The following is a 13021-nucleotide window of genomic DNA, read 5'->3' as shown; positions in this document are numbered from 1 at the left end:
TTAAGCAAATTAAAAATGATACTCCTGTAAATCATGAGCAAACTATAATGTATTGTGTTTATCTATATGAGCAATGATTGTGATGATACAAGCAGGCCAACTGGTGCTGAAGCATCTCCCCACCAGTATGAGCTGGTTTATGTGGTGTCACTGATCTGTGCACATCCCTCCTCACAGGCGCCCACCACCACCACATGGCCACACAAGGTCAAATCATGAGCGAGTCTATTTATGTCCTGCGTTTTGTACGAGGAATAAACAGCGGCCTCGTTATCTTTACTGTCCTGCCTCCACCTCCCATCCGCCCATGTCCCTCTGTCTTCTAATAAACTGATGAGAAGTGAGATGCTTCAGACAAAAGCAAAGTAACCCTGGCAGATGCCCTTAAATTCTGAAGGCCTTTAGCTTTTTGGAAAGTTCACTTAAGATAACTCAGCCCAGACAGAAGGTTAGCACTGGACATCAAGATCAGGACATGTACTTATTATTAATAACCCATTAGCAGGTCATAAAAACATGGCGACAGATGAGTGTTTGCCTCTGTCCTCTCGTGCTCGGTGAAAAAAAACACTGAAGATGTTGGAGAAAAGCAAAGAAATCGATTCAAACACCTCGTGAAATGAAAAAACCCTTTTGGATTTTACCAACTTAAGTCTTGATGACTTAAGTTGGATCTATAACTTGTGAGGATGGGATTGTGATCCTTTCTCTGCAATGTGCTGAACATATCTGTATATTTTTTGCTAGATCGTTCACTGTGTTTTTTCTCCGGTTTAATTGTTGTTATTTTTCCTCTAATTTGAGTCAACTGCTCTGTTTATCATGATAATGAGCCAGGATGTCGTCTCCTGTTATCTCCCAGGCCAAGATATTACTTGTTCATTTCTGGTTAGTCAGCCTGATGAAGCCCAGTGTGCTGCAACGCGTAGGTGCATATTTTATCTTTACCATGCATTCGCCGCACTAATAAAGGGCTGTTTAATTCATCCACAGCAAATGCGCTCTGGTTTATTTCCTGTTTCCATCATTAGAAGATAAAATGTGGAGCTTTTAGCCAAAAAGGAAAATTCATAGTCTTGCCAGTCAGCTCCAGTGTAGGATTCATAGACTTTCACATTCTAACCGAGTGTCTGCTAAGTCCTGGAAATACAATTTGGTGTAGAAATTCAACTTAACGTCAAATCGGTTTAAAAGTCTTATTAATAATGACACTGGAGTTTTATCCTGTGCATAATCATGGTTCAAAAAGGAACAAAGAAGACATTCGGTGGCGGATCTCTTAAAGCACAAGAACATGAAAAATACCCTCTAGGTGTTTCAAAAAGCAATTGTCAGCCAACAGTCTGCGCTGGATCCATCAGCCTCGTCCTGTCTGATTCAGTTAGTGCTTATGAAATGGAGCATCTGCAGAAGCTCCCAGAGAGAATGTAAACATAAGCTCTGCCTTGGGAAAAGAGCTGAGGGGTCATTTAGATTTGGGTGGGGTGGGTGGGGGGGAGAAGTGCTGCCTCACTGTCTCTGTCACCTGGTAACAGGTTGACACACGGGAGCTTCCTGGCTAATGTATTCTAAAGCACGAGGCTAAACAGAAACACCTGAGCAACCCCGACCTCCCCTCCCCTCCTCTCTCATTGCTTTCTCTCCCGCTGCATTGGCTCCCGCTGCCTCCTGAGATATTAGGTAATCCTGGAGCAGGCGAGAGGTGATAGGCTGCCCGTCTTGTAATGACGCCATATTTGTCAGAGAAGCGGCGCTACAATCACCACGGATATGCTTGACATGTTTGCCGAGAGCCGGGAGGCATTTGTTCCCTGTGCACTGTGCAGCAGCCAATCGTTGCTCTATCAATGAACCTGTGGAAGGTGAAAAGCCACCTTTACAGCAAAGGGGGGTTTCCCACCAATCACAACAGCAGAGATACCGGGGAACATATGGAAGTCAAGTCGCTTTTCAATCATATCAGCTCACTCCCATAAGCCTAAAACTACGACTATGAGCATGAATTCATTATCACTGGTGAGTTTAAATAATAAATTATGAGCAAAAGGTGCAGTCAGGAACAAAAGCATGCAAGAGAAAAGTCAGAGGGAGAAAAAGAGAGATGTCTTGTTCCCTTTTCAAATGGCATTACAGCTCATTTCCAGATCAATAGCTTTCCTCTTTCCTCCCTGCCCGAGATAAACCCATCACAACTGAAGGATGGAGGAGTGGAGGAATAAAAAAACAGAAAACAGGGCACCACAGCCGGCCCATTTTATCTGATGGAGAGAGGTGAACAGAGGGATTAGCTTCCACGGGATGAAAGCAGCTCCTCGTCTTCCGTCTCCATTCCCCTCCCTTCGTTTCCCTATCCGCCCACACATCCACAGCATGGTCTCCCCTCGCAACCAGGAGAGGCTTCCTCTATACGTTGCAGCCGTTCTATTTATCTATCAGCTGCCAGCTGCGCTCCACCCTCTCAGCAATGAATCAAGCACAAAAAAAACTGTCTCCTGCACATGGCAATGAAAAGCGCGGTAAAAATGGGCGCCAAAATTGGTGTCACAGAGAGGGGCTGGGAGTTGTGGCAAAGTGTAGTTCCCCTGTGGCACCCTCGAAGCACCCACCCTTCCGGATTGTGTCACCTAGACACCGGCACATCACAACACAGATCCCAAACACCCACAAACCAACAGGAGACACCCCCATTTCTCTCTAACTTCTGGGTGACCCGAGGAGGAAATACGCGCTCTTACCTGGCAACAACACAGCACACCTTCAGCTTCAAATCTGCTCGCCTTGACGAGGAGGCACGCACGTCAGGAGTAGGAGAAGGGAGTCGTGGGAACAGAGAGTGTAAGTGTGTGTGTGTGTGTGTGTGTGTGAGTGTGAGGCTGGCAGAGAGAGAGAGAGAGAGTGTGAGAGAGAGAGAGAGAGAGAGAGAGAGAGAGAGAGAAAGTGAGAGGTGGAGCCTGGTTCGGAGGAGAGAGGGTGGAGGAGACAAAGAGGGCTGGATGATGACTCTGCCTGCCGTCTGCACAGCCAGTCTTATGGGAGCAGTGTGTATGGCGCTAGATCAACTCCTATTCAAACACATGCAGCAGACGCACCTCGTGCAAGGATGGGAGAAAGAAACCCGGGGGCAGAGAATGGGGGAGGAGGAGGGGGAGGAGGGAGGAGGAGGAGGAGGTGCGAGAGACACCCAAAGCCAGCATCGTCACGCGGCAGTTCCAAGGAATCCCTCCAGTAAGAGGGGCACTGCATCACGGAGTCCTTGACTACGATTGGCTGGGTAGTGGGGAGATGCCAAGGATGGTGGACAACGTTGTGTAACCCAAGATGACCCTTTCAACACATATTAGTATGCCCTGTCTGCGCTGCTGGGCCCCTCCAGGCACCAGTCACCTTCAAGGACACTACAAAAACAAATCCCCCTCCCCAAGGAGGATGTGAGTGTGTGTGTGTGTAAACATGTGTTTGTCAGTTCGTAGTAAGCCATGGCCTTCCTTTGCACATGAACAAACACAAGTACACACAAGCCCGCACACACAGAACATCCAGAGAGAACTTTCCCATGAGGGGGAGATGATTTCCCCAGAGGAAGGTTGAGCACGTCAATAGAAAAGTCACACAAACATCTGCAAGGACGATCTTTCATTGGAGTGATTCAATAAGTTGTCATGCCCACCTAGAACCAATCATGAGGTCATATTGAGTATAGACAACTTTTAAAAAACGCAGTGATAATGGTTTCTCCCGTCTCTGCTCTTATTTTGAAATTTAACACTTCCAATGTTGTGCCACATCTGGGTTTTCTCATGTAATCGTTCTGAAAATTATAACCTCAAATTTCGCAATCAATTTACTAATTATTATTCACATTTAAATAAAATTCTGATTAAATCCTCAATCTTACTAAAAGGCGTCAAAGAGGAGGAGATGAAGCAGCTGAGACGTGGCAGTAAAGTGATCATGTGACGCAGGCTTCATGAATATGCAGAGTGGCTGATAATGCCATCTTTAGCTGCCTCAGGTAGCTGATGAGGTTTTTCTATTGGCTGCTTGGCATGAACAATAAAAGGTAGAAACCCAGGCAGAAGCACGAAGAGGGATCTGTGTTTGTGACCCAAAGTAACCACAATGCAGTGCGGCAGGGGATGACATCACCTCATTTAAAGTGAATGAGTAGCGTTTGGTTCTGAGACTTAAAATGTATTCATGTGGTGTCAGAATCATCAGGGAAATTAGTTTCCGACTGGGAAAAATTCCCATGGATGCCACCTCAAGTCAGAACAATAGATCGGAAAGTCAGCAAAGATTCGAGTCCACGAACTGGTGACATCAACTCTCAGACACCGATTAACATCATTTTAGAATCAGTGCAGCATATAGTAGCTTTTATTGTGCTACTACTTAATATTGGAGAGAGGTGTCAAGGTGTTTTAATGCTCCAAACACAAACACAACACACAAACGTGACTGAGCTTGAGGCTGAGATGTAGTTGACCAAGGTTACCGTGCCTCTGCTCCGCTGCCAGCTGTGACAGACTCCAGCAGATGAATGGAAAGATGGATGGAAGTGCTAATTATTTTTTCTGAATTTAAAATTCAAAGTGACCCAGATGTCAAGAAACACTTGGGTTTATTTGATACAATTATGTTGTCTAATGGTATTTTCAACAGCTAAATATATGGTAATTTATTCACATATGAATATGGACACATTAGCATAAAAGCATGTACTGGGAATAACAAATATTTTCTGCAGCGTACACAACACACTGTTGACGTCCAAATGAAGCAATAAAAACTCTGATTTATACGTTTATCTAACAAGGACTAGTTTCAAATATCATTTCAACATAAATAATCAGTACAAAGCAAAGGTAGAGGTAGAATTTAGCTTCTTCCGACAATAATAAATCTAAAGTCCTGGTCAGAATACCTCTTCAAATATATGAAGCACTTAGATTACATCTTATACTGTAATTGATTTAAGTTAATATACAAAAATCTATCTATTGCTTTATCGTCATGTCGTTTTTACCCAACCAGTCAAACCTCCTCATAAATGAAGAGAAGAGTCTGTTTCCACTGGTGAGTCACAAACTGAAGCACCCTGTGGTGATCCCTCTTTATCTCACACTTGAAAAGGTCAACCTCCTCTCCAGCGTAGCCGTGCTTTTTACTGTAAGAATATGATAATTGCAAGATAAAAATGGCCAAAATAATAATAAATAAATTCAAAAATCTGTGATATCCTGGTACAATGATTAGATAAAATGTTTGTGAAGACATCTGATAGCCACAGGGGCCATTTAGTAGCTATTCTGCAGCGTTTCATAATGAGGAGTGGGAGTGAGTCAATACTGATGAGATTTCTTTAAAGTGAAAAGAGAAAAATTAAACTCTGAACAATGACAGAACCATCTCAACTACGCACATGTCACTTACATGTGATGTGATTGAAAGCTTCACAGCAGCGTCTCATTGGACCTGGTGGGACTTTTCTCAACTCTCACAGCTTTTTCAAGGACAAGACTAATCATCCATCCGTCCATCATCTATACCGGTTATTCTTTTAAGGGTCACAGGTATTATGGGAAATTAAAACTTTATATTAATACCCGTGTTAATGTAATTATCAGGTAACTGTGCTGATGCTTCAGGCAAAGTGAGATGGACTGAACTATTTAGGAAAGTCATTTGCTCAACTTTCACTGGTTCGGAGCAATGTTTACTTTTATCTAAAGTCAGACATTGGATCAGATTATCCGTCTAAATTCTGTCAGAGTTAAACGTTGTCCACAGCCAAGGCTCTGTCCCTGTGTTGGACAGTGATTACTGACCTTAATGGTTGTTTGTCTTGATATAAAAGAGCTCATTGGTTCTGGAGGGGCTCCACTGGCACGCCGACACTGTCAACAGCAGGAGCACCAGCTGCATCCTCCCTGGTCCTATTCAGAAATAGCCTGGCCCCAGTCGTGTCCCTGGCCCTGTCCCAGCCGGCAGCCCCCACCAGGCAGACAGCGGGCCTAACTCCACTAACCTGGCTCAGAGTCCTCGCGTCCTGGAGGACAGAGGTGTCTCTGAGGCCCAGAAACGACGGAGCAGCAAGCATCGCCGACCCCTCGCTGAACGAGCGGTGTCCTCTGTCACAGAGTCTCGCGTCTCGTGAGCTCAGAACAAAATCAAAGTGACAATATTAATCATGTGATGAGGAAATAATTAGAGAGGCAATAAAAGGACAAAGTGAGTCCCTTCCCCACTCTACAGACATCACACAGCACATTACTGCTTGGCTAAACAAGTGATGAAAGCAGGTCGGACTGGTTTTGAATAAAAACATCAGCAGCCAAACACTTAATCAGGTACAGCAAGTGTCAATCGATAATATCCATCTCTCTTAATGTCTCACTTCAACATTAATAGTATAGTAGTTGAGCTAATGGCACACACCATTACATTAAAGTCCCGGTAATGAGTTTCTTTATGTTAACAAGCCGAGTCCTTAAAAACACCTCAGGAAACCCCTCCTGATTATTCAGTCCAACAGATCAATGCGTTTGCTCTTTTCAAGGTGTTGAAGCAGAAAAACGTCTGTTACAGTTTCTCCCAATTGACGATACGCCACCATTAGAAAAATGTCACAAGGTCATTGATTGTTTTCATTCGGCCAGTTGCTTATGAGCACGATTCTTCAGATGCATTAGTGACCCACACCTGGCCGCATGGATTAAACCCGGCTCCGTGTTGGTGTGATTCAAAGAGCTCGCCCTGCTCTGACTCTCTGCTGCACACATGGCGCCCCAGGAAGCCTGGTGTTTCTCTCCCTTGTTTACAGATCGACAGCAACTCTGGGAGAGGACGGGCGACAGCCTATGACAAGCTGATGGATGATGTGACACTCGTGCACCACTGTGTCATCTCCGCATCAGCGTCCCCCCGCTCCTCCCTTCAACCACTCACACTCGCCACCTCAGGGGAGGATGCAGGAGTACATATGGTTATGCATGTAGATCAGGCTCAGAGTTGCACCTTTCTTCCATATCATTTATCTGTACAAAGCCCGATGGCTAAAGAGTGGGCGGCTGTCAGCCCGTCTGATGGTTAACGGCCAGATGACAACCGCAGCGGATGATTATGCTCAGGAAGGAAGTGCAGATGAGACGCGTGACAAGTGGAGGTGAAAGGACACAAAAGTGCCCAAATGAATCTGCATAGAAATGAGCAAACTCAACAAGAAATTACACATCTCTGGATGTCGTTGCATAGCAAAGAGGGAAGTGCCGATCAGGGCTGCAGAATACTAGCGTTCAGAAAATGGATGGTGTGAGAGAAGACGGACTATAGTCATGCATAACAAACAGTCATCGACTCATCACATCCTCATTCAGGTGCAAGAAGACTCGCAGAGAATATGCTCACCTTCAAAATGAGGGTGAAAACAGAGCCTCAAAAATGTTACAGGCAATATTGAATTAGAATTTGGCTTTTGAGATTGAGTGACATGACAAAAAAATGAACATAATCAAAGGACGTGTTGATAAGGTAGTCTGGGTAATAGGGCTGTTGAAATTCAAATTAAGAGCTTAAACTCTGAGACATGTCCACCAATTTCCCAGATCTGTAAAGCGAGGAAACAGCTCTAAGTAATGTTTTGTGCGCCATTGGACGGGCTAATCTTCTAAGATTGTCATCTCTTAAACCCTCCGACTCCAACCAGACATTCACTCGGAAGACGGCAATTAGGGGAGCACCGGGCTCGGATTCAACATTGAATTGTAAGAATTTCTATGTTTTTAAATCACACCTTCAGCGACTGTCAATCCAGCAGAAAGAGGGAGATCAGTAACGCTCTATAATGTGGAATCAGCTACTCACATTTAAACTCAAATGCAGAAAGAAAACATGTTTGTTTGTTAGAATGCTGGAAGCTGAGGATTTAGTCAGGCCTTTTATTTTGAAAAGCAGTTTTGAGTGATAATTATTTGAGGGGAACGGGAAATCGACAGAGGCGCTCCTTCACTTCCTCTCTTGTGAGTGATTACTGTCAGAGGTTGTCAATTACTTGCTTCCCGGTAAATTAGGCGCTGGCTTTTGAAAGCCACCAGATGTGGCTTGGCTGTAGCCCCAGAAGGATTCGTCCTCTTTTCTTTCCTTTCACGGTCAAAGTGGTCCTGCAACACAAAAGGTATATGAGGTCTTTTTCTCACTGTTTCTATCCACTCTGGGGATTTCTTATTGACAGACAGGAGGTGAAAATCCCTTGGAAGATTATCCAAGATTGTGACTCTATTTTTTTCTCAAAGATTACATACATGGTACAGGATGAACATCTGAACAGTTTTATCCATTCAGATATATTTGTGGCCATTTTGCCTTTATTGGCAGTGGGTGTTAAGAGACCAGGTGACAACATTCACTAGAATAATCTATGAAACCTGAGATGGGATCCTCTATTGTTTTGCCACCACTGAGCAGGCTATGGGTGTCTATTGTTAAAGTGAAATTGAGTTTAAAAGATTAACTTAAAGCTTAGAGATGGAAAGGTAATTCTCTAAATACACTGAGGCTAAATGAGAAGCTGTGATAATATAGTTATAGTCACGAAAGCAGGTGTCCTCAGAGGAGGTTATAGTTTATGAAATGCAGTTATGCATGCTTATTTTTAAAGATAAACACATTGAGATGTTGTGATCCTCTCAGAGGTCATCCAAGTAGAAGGTGAACCACTTCCTCTTATCAGTACATCCAGACCTCCAACCAGCCTTATCGCCCCACCTGCCCTGGAGATGTTTGGGCCAGACACCCCCACACCGACAGACGATAACACCTATTATTGTATGATCATACATCGACCCGACTGTCAGCAAAGTCATTTTTGGGTGTTTGATAAATGGGGGTTGGCATGTTTGCCTGAGAGCACATCATCTTCTTCCAGGGGCCAAGATGGACGCATGTGTGCCTCCCAGTTACAGTGTGGACAACTCCACATACAGCACAGTTCCTTAAAGGTAATATATAATCTGGCTATTGGGCACACTGCACTGTTCAATAATCTAAACCAAAGGGCAACAAACCTTGGCCACACAAGACATAAATCAATGGCCTTGGTGTAGATAACAGACAACATGTTAAAGAGGAAAACGGTTTGGCCCCTTAAATCTAACACAGAAAGAGTCTCAGAGAAAACTTTGGATAAAAGCGTCAGCTAAATGAAATGTAATGTAATGTAATAAAAAACAGAACATGAATCTTTGTCATCTGTCATCTCAGTAAAGCCCGACCATGTGGACTTCTGGTGGTGCTGAAAGGAAAGCACTACAACAAAGGTTTGTTGATGTCACTGAAATGTGCCAAGATTGGATTTCTTATTATTGCCACATGTTCATCAGCTTGACCTTAAAAAGTCAAACCTCCCATTTCTCCTTCAACTCCAGCATCCAGATGACCAATTCTTAAATCTCCCCTCGCTCTTCCAAGTCACTGAACTCCCACACACTCCCTCTACCGGAACTTGGAAATGAATTTGCAGCATCGCTGGTTACAACCAAGGCAGCAAAGAGCAAACAGCTCTCTACCTCCACGTCAAGGTCCTGACCTACGCATCTGCCTGCCATCTTTTAGGTCATTTCTTTTCTCATACCAACTGCTGATGGTCCACATAATCTTGCATTTAGTCTTCCAGACCTATTGATCTCTACAACAACAGGAGCTGCATTGATATTCTACTCTTATTGTAAGTCCACACACAAAAGCAGATAAAGGCAGCAGTGGGAACAACAAGCCGAAAAAACCCTGTTCCATCCACCTTTGTTTTCTCAGCTCTCCATGGGTTCAGCAAGATTCATTTTCCACACATCTCTCCACAAGTCAATTAGCAGAGATGTGTGCAGGTAGGAGCGGATACAGTGTCTCACAGATACCAGGCGAAGGCTGTACCCAGCAAATTATTCTGTCACAAGATTTTCTGATATGGTATTGTTTCAGGACCGAATGATTAAATCCTCTCTCTGTTGCAGTGCAGCCATTGCTCCGCTGCTGATTTACTATCATGTCGTTTTCCCTCCAGTGGACCTATTCTTAGTGCGGGTATCATCTTCATCATGTGTTGGGAGAGAGAGGGTTATTTTTAGTCAGGCCGTCACGTGATGTCAGTGCAAGTGGAGTCTCACAGCTGTTGGTACAACATGTTACAGATCCACAGCTTCAAGCCTGGAACAAAAAAAATCTATCAACCTGTGGATTTAAAGATGTATAGATTAACATCACCTTAAAAATTCAGGCAGAATTATCTCTGTGCACGCTCACTGTGATGTAGTAGCCAAGGTTTCCTAGCGCATTAAAACCAAAATCCACTTAGATTTTTCCAGCAGATGCCTACTTCACTCTGACAGCTTTCAGTGGGGAACATAACCACGTTTTACAGATGCACTCACACAATCGCTCGTTCAGTCACATTGTTATCACAGCAGTCTTTTCATGAGGGTAATTGCGCAACATCAAATGCCAAAAAAGCAGCATTTCAGACGTGTAAAGATTAGACTTGATTAACTACTGCAGTGCCTGTTCTAAATATCATTGTTTGGAATGTTTTGATCTGTGGCGTTGAATATTGAACATGTCGTGTGTGCAAACTGCACCAAATTCAACTCTGTACTTCCGTAGGCCCCCAGAAATCCACCTGCCAAGTTTGAAGTAGATGGCATGAATGAGTTTTTAGATCGGTGAATTACAAACGTACACATACAGACAGATTCCTTTCATTACAGTAGGATTATTTGCCTTAAAACGGTTTAACCAGGGGCCATGATGGCAGTTCACCTATTTAAGCACATGTATCATATATTTCTTTCCACTGGTAATAAAGGACAAATAAAACTTAAAAAGAAAAAGAAACTATTCAATTGTTTGAAAAAAAGAATTCATATATATATATATATATATATGTGTGTGAATCATCTCTGTTCACTGATTCTGTCCTGCTCTGTAATTTACAATAATGGAGCATGCCACACGCTTGATTGAGAGTCATTCAGAAACAATGACAAAGAAAAAAGGTTAATGTAATTACTGATTCTCCGACAGCGGAGGACATTTTCTGGTTCAGAACCATTAGACCTATGAATTATGAAGTAGAGCACTTTGTTGCGTTAACGTGGAACACTTAAAGATGTGTGAATAATTCGTTTTCACATTATGCCATTTAAAATGTATACAAAAGAAGGAGTTGAAGGTCACACTGAAGACTGATTACTTCTTATTTAATTGGATTTCTTCCTGCTAGTATCCCTGAAATCACTTTTATTTTTTACTTTTTATTTATTCAAAAAGTTTAACAACTATTAGCATAACAAAGAAGAACATGTAAGGTGCTGGAATTATGAAGTTTCACTCTGCAATTAATGTTTTGATTGCCACATGTCTTCTAAACAAACCGGAGTAAAAACAATGAGGTTCTCGTAAAGAATAAAGACCTTTATTGTGAAGTAAATCCATCCACACCTGTAGGGATCAGAGCCAATCACAAGGCCAGAACGATTAATCCCAGGATGGTTCAGATGAGACGACGGGAGCGACGGACACCCTGTAATTTTCCCGGGCAGTATTATCTATAATTTAGCTCATTACATAACACAACAAGACTTCTATCATTACTGAAATGTGTCTATTGAGGTACTTTTTCAGCGTTTTTTCCGAAGATGGGAAAGGTTTTGTCGTGCCATTATATTCGATATGGTTGGTGGTTGCGAACTGTAATTTTCATCTCAAATCATCCACGGTTATCAGTCACGGTCAAAGGAGTAACTCTCCCCAACTCCTCCAACTGCAGGAGAAAATAGTCTGGCTCGATGGTTTTCGGAGACGAGGAGACGATAAAACAAAAGTTCGATGAAGAGAAAGGGCTGTAATTTGAAACTTTCCTTTCTCAAAGTTTATGGCAGATTCTGACAACAGCAGGAGTATAACAAAATCGGAGGTTGGGGATCGAGACAGCAGCAAACTTCCGTAAATTGTTGCTACAAGTTTTTGCATCTCTGCAGCTAACACACTCGCCTGGATGGAGGTAGTTTGAAAACACTGTTTCATAATGAAAACATATTAGTGTGGCCGAAGCCTCCTCCTTTAGAGTAGAAAGGACATTAACAGTGTTTGTATTTTAGGTGTGTGTGTATGTGTGTTAGGCTAATAGGAGAATGATGGCCTCGGCTCTGGAAGTCATTTACTACTGAAATAACAGTCTCATTTCAGCCCATTTTTCAAAAGACAGGCCCTTGACCCTTATTTTTTTTTAAATGGCAGTGACACAAAAAGAAAATCTGAATTCATGAAGCCACAGAGTGAACAGCAGTGAGCTTTAGAGAAAACCCTGGACCTCTCAGGTTATGAAACATCATCTACAGTGAAGTGGGCTATGAAAAGTAGGTTATGTTATTCAGACAACCATTTAAATACACGGTGTCATGTAATATCACCTCCTGAGACAGATGACCCTTGAACTGTTCTTTGACCATCGCTAACAGTATGGACTGTTCAGAGTGGGAGGGGCCGGATTAAAGCTCATGAGTCTGTCAGAACTGAACCGAGCCCATTGTTGGTTCATTTCCTTTCGCTGCCACATTTCACTCACTTGACTGCTAAATCAAACAGCTGTTGTTTTAGTTCCTAAGATCAGTTCGGTTGTGGAAAGGATGAGAGGTGGATTTATCGGCCTGTTTATAGCCTCCGTTTCACACACAGGAAGAGAGGCTGGGAATGGCTTATCATTTCAAAGACCCACTCAGGCGAATGGGACGTGTGTGTGTGTGTGTGTGTGTGTGTGTGTGTGTGTGTGTGTGTGTGTGTGTGTGTGTGTGTGTGTGTGTGTTGACCCACTACGACACATCACGTGACCAACAGCTCCAGCTATCCTGCGCCTGCAGCTGGGTGCCGTCGCACAATGCCACAACAGCCGCGTCCCCTTCCCCATACACTCCAAGCCGAGCTTATCCTACAGATTCCACTTCAGTCCTCGGATCCTATAGACCCGTCTCCCAGC

At 43.4% G+C, this 13021-nt stretch overlaps 1 protein-coding gene across 1 annotated transcript in view; it reads right to left on the bottom strand.

Annotated features, from left to right (window-relative positions):
* The window catches only part of syt1a (synaptotagmin Ia), a 125245-nt gene extending 122204 nt beyond the window's left edge, over positions 1-3041 (bottom strand). Inside the window, exon 1 of the mRNA XM_035147876.2 lies at positions 2736-3041. The gene's annotated coding sequence lies outside the window, so the exon portion shown is untranslated. The remainder of the gene's footprint in view (positions 1-2735) is intronic.
* Positions 3042-13021: the final 9980 nt, after the last annotated feature.

The sequence above is a fragment of the Hippoglossus stenolepis genome, chromosome 22, assembly GCF_022539355.2.
Source record: "Hippoglossus stenolepis isolate QCI-W04-F060 chromosome 22, HSTE1.2, whole genome shotgun sequence".
In the NCBI taxonomy this organism is placed as follows: Eukaryota; Metazoa; Chordata; class Actinopteri; order Pleuronectiformes; family Pleuronectidae; genus Hippoglossus; species Hippoglossus stenolepis.
This window is presented reverse-complemented; position numbering and strand designations above follow the sequence as displayed.